General features: G+C 48.7%; 1 protein-coding gene across 12 annotated transcripts in view; it reads left to right on the forward strand.

The window, feature by feature from the left end:
- LanB1 (laminin subunit beta-1) overlaps positions 1–7,500 on the forward strand; it is a 66,459-nt gene that overhangs the window by 4,331 nt on the left and 54,628 nt on the right. For all 12 annotated transcript variants that reach the window (XM_086548104.1, XM_086548105.1, XM_043011687.2 and 9 more), the window contains exon 2: positions 7,474–7,500. This exon is cut by the window's right edge and continues 271 nt beyond it. The gene's annotated coding sequence lies outside the window, so the exon portion shown is untranslated. The remainder of the gene's footprint in view (positions 1–7,473) is intronic.

Raw genomic sequence — 7,500 nt, forward strand, 5'->3', positions numbered from 1 at the left:
ATTATTATTATTTGTGTTTCTTTTCTTGCCTCTTTAAGTTGGCTTTATTAAAGTTAATGCTGTTGGATTATTTAATTACTTTATTTTTCGCTATATCTGCATAATCTATTTCTCGTTTATCGTCCTCCCAACTCCTATCTATCATCCATCTACTTCCATTCCTGCTTAACGCGTCCTTTTAATTTTTCCCGAAGTATTGTTTGTTTCTTATTACACATTTGATTCGGCTTTGTCTCCTCGTCTCTCTCCTTTCTCCTATTATTTCTTCGGTCTACTACCTCTTCTTCCTTTTTATCCTCCCCTTCTTGCTCCTGCTCCTGCTTCTCCTCTGCTTCCTCCTCCTCCTCCTCCTCCTCCTCCTCCTCCTCCTCCTCCTCCTCCTCCTCCTCTTCTTCTTCTTCTCCTCCTCCTCCTCCTCCTCCTCCTCCTCCTCCTCCTCCTCCTCCTCCTCCTCCTCCTCCTCCTCCTCCTCCTCCTCCTCCTCCTCCTCCTCCTCCTCCTCCTCCTCTCCCTCCCCCTCCTGATCCTCCTATTCCTCTAGCTCTTCCCACTCACCCTCCTCTTCTTCCTCCTCTTTCTCCTTCTTCTTCTCCTCCCCCCCTTCTTTTGACTCTTCCTCATCCACTACCACCTCTTCCTCCCTTCCTCTCTCCCTTCCCCCCTTTCTTCTTCTCCTCCTGCTCCTTCTCATCTACATTTCCCCCACCCTCTCCTCCTCTTCCTCTTCTTTTGACTCCTTTTCTTGGGCTCTTCTTCGTCTTTTCTTTCTGTCTTTACTTCTTCCACTTTTCCCCCTCCTCTCTTCCCCCTCCCATTTTCCCCTCCCCCCTCCCTCTTTCCCCTCCCCATTTCCCCTCTTCCCTCTCGCCTTTGCTATCTCCCCTCCTATCTTTCCTTTCTCCCCTCTCCTTTCCCCCTTTCCGCCATTCTCATTCCCCCTTTCCTTTCTCCTTTCTCCTCTCCCACTTTCCGCCCCTTCTCATCCCCTCTTTCCCCTCCCTCCTCCCCTTTCCCCTCCCTCCTCTCTCCTCCCCATTGCCCTCCCTCCTCTATCCTCCCCATTCCCCTCCCTCCTCCTCTCTCCTCCCCATTCCCCTCCCTCCTCTCCTCTCTCCTCCCCATTCCCCTCCCTCCTCTCCCCCCTATTCCCCTCCCTCCTCTCCTCTCTCCTCCCCATTCCCCTCCCTCCTCTCCCCTCTCCTCCCCATTCCCCTCCCTCCTCTCCTCTCCCCCCTTTCCCCTCCCTCCTCTCCTCTCCCCTCCCCACTCCCCTCCCTCCTCTCCTCTCCCCCCTTTCCCCTCCCTCCTCTCCTCTCCCCCCTATTCCCCTCCCTCCTCTCCTCTCCCCCCTTTCCCCTCCCTCCTCTCCCCCCTTTCCCCTCCCTCCTCTCCTCTCCCCCCTTTCCCCTCCCTCCTCTCCTCTCCCCTCCCCATTCCCCTCCCTCCTCTCCTCTCCCCCCTTTCCCCTCCCTCCTCTCCTCTCCCCCCTTTCCCCTCCTTCCTCTCCTCTCCTCTCTCCTCCCCATTCCCCTCCCTCCTCTCCTCTCCCCCCTATTCCCCTCCCTCCTCTCCTCTCCTCCCTTTCCCCTCCCTCCTCTCCTCTCCTCTCTCCTCCCCATTCCCCTCCCTCCTCTCCCCCCCCCCCTTTCCCCTCCCTCCTCCCCCCCCCCTTCCCCTCCCTCCTCCTCCCCCCCCTTTCCCCTCCCTCCTCTCCCCCCCTTTCCCCTCCCTCCTCTCCCCCCCTTTCCCCTCCCTCCTCTCCTCTCCCCCCTATTCCCCTCCCTCCTCTCCTCTCCCCCCCTTTCCCCTCCCTCCTCTCCTCTCCCCCCTTTCCCCTCCCTCCTCTCCTCTCCCCCCTATTCCCCTCCCTCCTCTCCTCTCTCCTCCCCATTCCCCTCCCTCCTCTCCTCTCCCCCCTTTCCCCTCCCTCCTCTCCTCTCCCCCCTATTCCCCTCCCTCCTCTCCTCTCCCCCCTATTCCCCTCCCTCCTCTCCTCTCTCCTCCCCTTTCCCCTCCCTCCTCTCCTCTCTCCCCCCTATTCCCCTCCCTCCTCTCCCCCCTTTCCCCTCCCTCCTCTCCTCTCTCCTCTCTCCTCCCCATTCCCCTCCCTCCTCTCCTCTCTCCTCCCCTTTCCCCTCCCTCCTCTCCTCTCTCCTCCCCCCTTTCTCCTTCCTCCTTTGCCATTTATCTCGTGGCATCATCATCTACTCCCCCGTCCAAACACCAATTAACCCCACGGTGCACGGGGAAGCAAGTGCGGTACTCAACACGCGGATGTATGAATCTGATGTTAAAGCGTTAACAGGGTAAACTGATAGGTCTGATGAAAGAACAAAGACTCTTTCTTCTTTTTTTTTCTCTCTTCTCTCTCTCTTTCTCTTTCTCTTTCTCTTTCTCTTTCTCTTTCCCGTTCTCGTTCTCTTTCTCTTTCTCTTTCTCTTTCTCTTTCTCTTTCTCTTTCTCTCTCTCTCTCTCTCTCTCTCTCTCTCTCTCTCTCTCTCTCTCTCTCTCTCTCTCTCTCTCTCTCTCTCTCTCTCTCTCTCTCTCTTTCTCTCTTTCTCTTTTTCTCTTTTTCTCTTTTTCTCTTTTTCTCTTTCTCCTTCTCCTTCTCCTTCTCTTTTTCTTTCTCGTTCTCTCTCTCTCTCTCTCTCTCTCTCTCTCTCTCTCTCTCTCTCTCTCTCTCTCTCTCTCTCTCTCTCTCTCTCTCTCTCTCTCTCTCTCTCTCTCTCTCTCTCTCTCTCTCTCTCTCTCTTTCCTCTCTCTTTCTCATTCTCTCTCTCTCTCTCTCTCTCTCTCTCTCATTCTCATTCTCATTCTCATTCTCATTCTCATTCTCATTCTCATTCTCTCTCTTTCTCTTTCTCTCTCTTTCTCTTTCTCTCTTTCTCTCTTTTCTCTTTCTGCTTCTCTCTCTCTATCTCGGTATATTCCTCATCCATCCCCAATGCCAAAAAAATTGACTAGCTTTGTTCAATTCACCCGTATATGTCACTCTCGCAATCAGACAGACAAAGTACGTGAGAGGGAGAGAGAGAGAGAGAGAGAGAGAGAGAGAGAGAGAGAGAGAGAGAGAGAGAGAGAGAGAGAGAGAGAGACAGACAGACAGACAGACAGACAGAGAGAGAGAGAGAGAGAGAGAGAGAGAGAGAGAGAGAGAGAGAGAGAGAGAGAGAGAGAACTGAGGAAAAAGTGAGAGTTTGTGAGTCACTGGACCCACTGTGAATGATTTACCTTTGAGGTGATGATGAACGAGGGCCGGTGATTCACAGGTTTTTCTTGCATTTATTTATTTGTCTTGCACTGATTAGTTGCTGTTGAAAAATGTTGAGATTTGGGGAAAGGCTTACGTGGAAGGGAAAAGATTGATGTGTTTTTTTTTATTATTTTTTTTTTTTGGTACCGATTAATATCGAAATTTCGGGGGGTTGGGGGGATAGCGGTCAGTTGAGGTTTTGATGACTGTGATGGCGGTAGCATGGGGGGGGGGGGGGAGAGAAGAGAGGTATCGTCTTGGTAGGGGAAAGGGTGTGGGTGAAGAGAGGGAGATGGTAAGAAGCAGAAGCGGGAGAATCTTTCGTTTCTGTAAGATATAGCACACAGATTTGTTAATTGATTCAACGGCCTTTGTAAGTTGGATGATTGCGCGGGTATAATGTTCGGTTATTGAGAAGATGCTAGATGGAAATAGATTCGGAGCCCAGGAGGGATGTATTCCTAAATATCAAACATGTCGGACGCGGTCAAGCGCGCGCGGGTTAGCAGCTGTATGGTCTCACGTAAGTGCTAATAGCCACGGTCATGGGACATCTTGCCCGAACTCTAAAGCTATAGATCCGCACTCTCGGCCCCATGATGTCGTAAACCTGCACAGTTCGGAATGTTGTAAAAATTAGCGTCGGTTTTCCTCTGTTTCCTTCTGGCTGTGTATTTGTAAATCTCTTTCTCTCTCTCTCTCTCTCTCTCTCTCTCTCTCTCTCTCTCTCTCTCTCTCTCTCTCTCTCTCTCTCTCTCTCTCTCTCTCTCTCCCTCTCTCTCTCTCTCTCTTTCTTTCCTCTCCTTCTCTCTCCTGTTATCTTCTTTTCTCCCCTTCTCTCCTTCTCTCACTCCTATTCCCTTCCCCGCTCTCTCACTCCCTGTCTACCACCCTTTCTCACCTTCTCTTCTTCTCTTTCTCCTTCCCTCCCCAAGTTACTCCCCTTCCAGTTCATCCCTGCTCTACATGGTCTACATGCTAAGCCGGTGTGAGGAGTGTGTATCCTCTTGCTATGAAGTAGTGTGTAGTGTGTTGACTGGGTGTGGGTGGTTGAGTGTGTGTGCGTGAAGGGGGGGAGGGGTAAGGGTGAAGACCCCGGATGCTTGGTGTGGTGCGTGGGACTATGGGTTGGGTGTCAAAAGCGCCTGGCATCGGTGTCACAAGGAGGGGGAGGGGGATTAGTGTGTGTGTGGGGGGGAGGGGGTCGCTAGGGGAATGTGGTAAGGTCGGAGGGGTGCATTACCCTTGAGAAGTATTTTGTTTTTCATGTTGTGTAAATAATGACGAGCCAGCTTTTTTTTCATCATCTTTTTCTTTAGGACTGGAAAGATTTTTTTGTTTAGTTATTTCATCGTTACCTTTGATTCGCTCGTATGAGGGCTAACGAACAGATGTTTAGTCTTTAATTCATTCAGAAGAACATGGCGACGTCACATAAGCAGTTTCGCTTTTTTATTGTCGTCGGGGCGAGATGTTGGTTGCCATGTGTGTACATCCTCGGGAATCTACACATGGCAGTGGGTGTGTCTACATGGCATAGCGAGGCGAACCGTGCGAACTACCCTTGTCTCGCCATCTTCGGAGCGGGAGATGACGAGAGGGAGAGAGATAGAGGTAGAGGGAGGGAAAGGAGAATGTGATGAGAAGCGGGAAAGAGAGACAGGGATGGATAAGAAGAGAGGGAGGGAAGGAAAGAAGGAGGGAAGGAGAGAGGGAGGGAAGGAGGGAAGGGGAGAGGGAGGGAAGGAGAGAGGGAGGGAAAGAGAGAGGGAGGGAGGGAGGCACGAAAGGCAGATCTAGTTAGTAAAACTGTGTAGAGCAAAGATTAGGTGAATACATTCGAGAGAGAGGGATAGTGTTGTACATGGTCTGTTGGTGCCATACTGCTTGAGTGTATGTTGTAGATGTATGCCGAATAAACGCTGTTGAAATATGTATGTTTGTGCGTGTGCGTGTGTGTGTGTGTGTGTGTGTGTGTGTGTGTGTGTGTGTGTGTGTGTGTGTGTGTGTGTGTGTGTGTGTGTGTGTGTGTGTGTGTGTGTGTTTTCCGTAAATTATCTATTCCTGTTGATTTATATATTTGAGAAGTTGTACGATTATGGGTGTACAAGCGAACACCGTTTGACAGCCACCGATTAATATGCAATGAGCACATCGCCATTCACGTTCAACGACCATTCTCTAAATTTGCACAAATCTGAAGGGCCTCGGAAAATGACATCTTATTTGCTGCCTAGTGGATTCTTATTAGTGCCGTCTCTACCAAGAATATAATTATGCTGTATTGCTTTCATTCATCAGTTCATTACACTGCGATGTCAAATAACGATAAGGCAAATAAAGCATGAACATTTAACTGAGGAGGGATGGGTTCCGGTGCTTAGAAAAGGTCTGAACCTTCTAAAATTTCTATTGAACTATATACCTCAACTACACTGAGCAACTATATCCAGTAAGCCATGTTTTGTTTCTCATCTAGAATCATTCCTAAGCTACCCCTTTTGGTAATTCAAACACACATCACAGCAGATGACACACCCAGTAGACAACACCTACAGCAGGCAGCACACAACAGGCAACAACTGAATCAGACAGTACGCAACAGACTGTGCAAGCAGCATACGCAATAGACAGTTCACACAGCAAACTACACACAGCAAACGCCCTCGTAACAGCCAACAAACACAAGACATAAACAACACACATAGCGGACAAAACACGCACACGCACGCACACGCACACGCACACGCACACGCACACGCACACGCACACGCACACACACACACACACACACACACACACACACACACACACACACACACACACACACACACACACACACACGCACACACACACACACACACGCACACACACACACACCCACACACACACACACACACACACACACACACACACACACACACACACACACACACACACACACACACACACACACACACACGTACATCGAACCAAGAACCCGATGGCTGGACGCAAGAGAAGACCGCCGTTTGATTGCACTGCGGGGAACGAATATACGGAAGCGTGGGCGTGCGTGAGCGTAGATGGGCACGGGCGTAGGGGTTCGTGGTGGCGAAGGGCATAGAGAGGACGTAAGTGATTCTGATAGCGTCCGAATCTTGCATAGTGCGCATGCGTAAGAAAGGGGTAGACTGGTGTCGTTTTTAGTTAGTCTGTCCGGCTTCGATTTTTAATTATTTCTTTCGTGTTAGTTTTATTTTCACCTATCTGCCTCTCTCTCTCTCTCTCTCTCTCTCTCTCTCTCTCTCTCTCTCTCTCTCTCTCTCTCTCTCTCTCTCTCTCTCTCTCTCTCTCTCTCTCTCTCTCTCTCTCTCTCTCTCTGGCCTTCTCCCTCCCTCCCTCTCCCATTCTCCCTCTCTCTCTCTCTCTCCTTATTCTCTCTCACCTCCTTCTCCCTCCCTTTCTCCCTCCCTCTTTCTCCCTCTCTTCCTGTCTCCTTCCCTCTTTCTCCCTCTCTCCCCTCCCTCTTTCTCCCTCTCTTTCTTACTCTCTCTCTCTCCCTCTCCCCCCTCTCTCATCTCTCACTCGTCGCTATGGATGTATATGTGCGTCGCGACGGTCGTATTCCGTTTTCTATTTATATTTTGACCTTCGTTAGTAAGCCACCCGATTACCTGGATTATCAAGGTATTTTCACGTATCCTTTAGGGACTAACAAATGGCTTATGTAATGCCATCATTTATAATAGTTAGACCATGGTTATTGATACTTGGAATTATGATTTTAAAGTTTCCAATGGAAATTATAATGGTTTTGATATCGGTGATAATGCTGAGGATAATTATGGTAATGATGATGGTGATATTGTTACTGTTATTGTTCTTATCATTGTTGTCGTTTTCGTCATTGTTGTAATGATGATAACGAGGTTATTATTTAGTTTTTAACATTATTATTATTATTGTTATTATTATTTATTGTTATAATAATATTAATGATAATAATTATGATAATTGTTGTTATTATTATTATTATTATTATTATTATTATTATTATTATTATTATTATTATTATTATTATTATTACATTACTACTATTACCGTCATCATCACTATCATTATCGTCCTTATCAACATCAGCATCGTCTTCATCATTGTTATCATTATCGATGTGAATTTGATCACGTTTCTTATTTGACCGTAGTAATCAACAAAACCTTTTCTTTTCTTGTCAACAGGTGTCGTGTGAGAATGACTGCTTGAGC

The sequence above is a fragment of the Penaeus japonicus genome, unplaced genomic scaffold, assembly GCF_977035675.1.
Source record: "Penaeus japonicus unplaced genomic scaffold, GWHDUDI00000001_assembly GWHDUDI00000020, whole genome shotgun sequence".
Classification (NCBI taxonomy): Eukaryota; Metazoa; Arthropoda; class Malacostraca; order Decapoda; family Penaeidae; genus Penaeus; species Penaeus japonicus.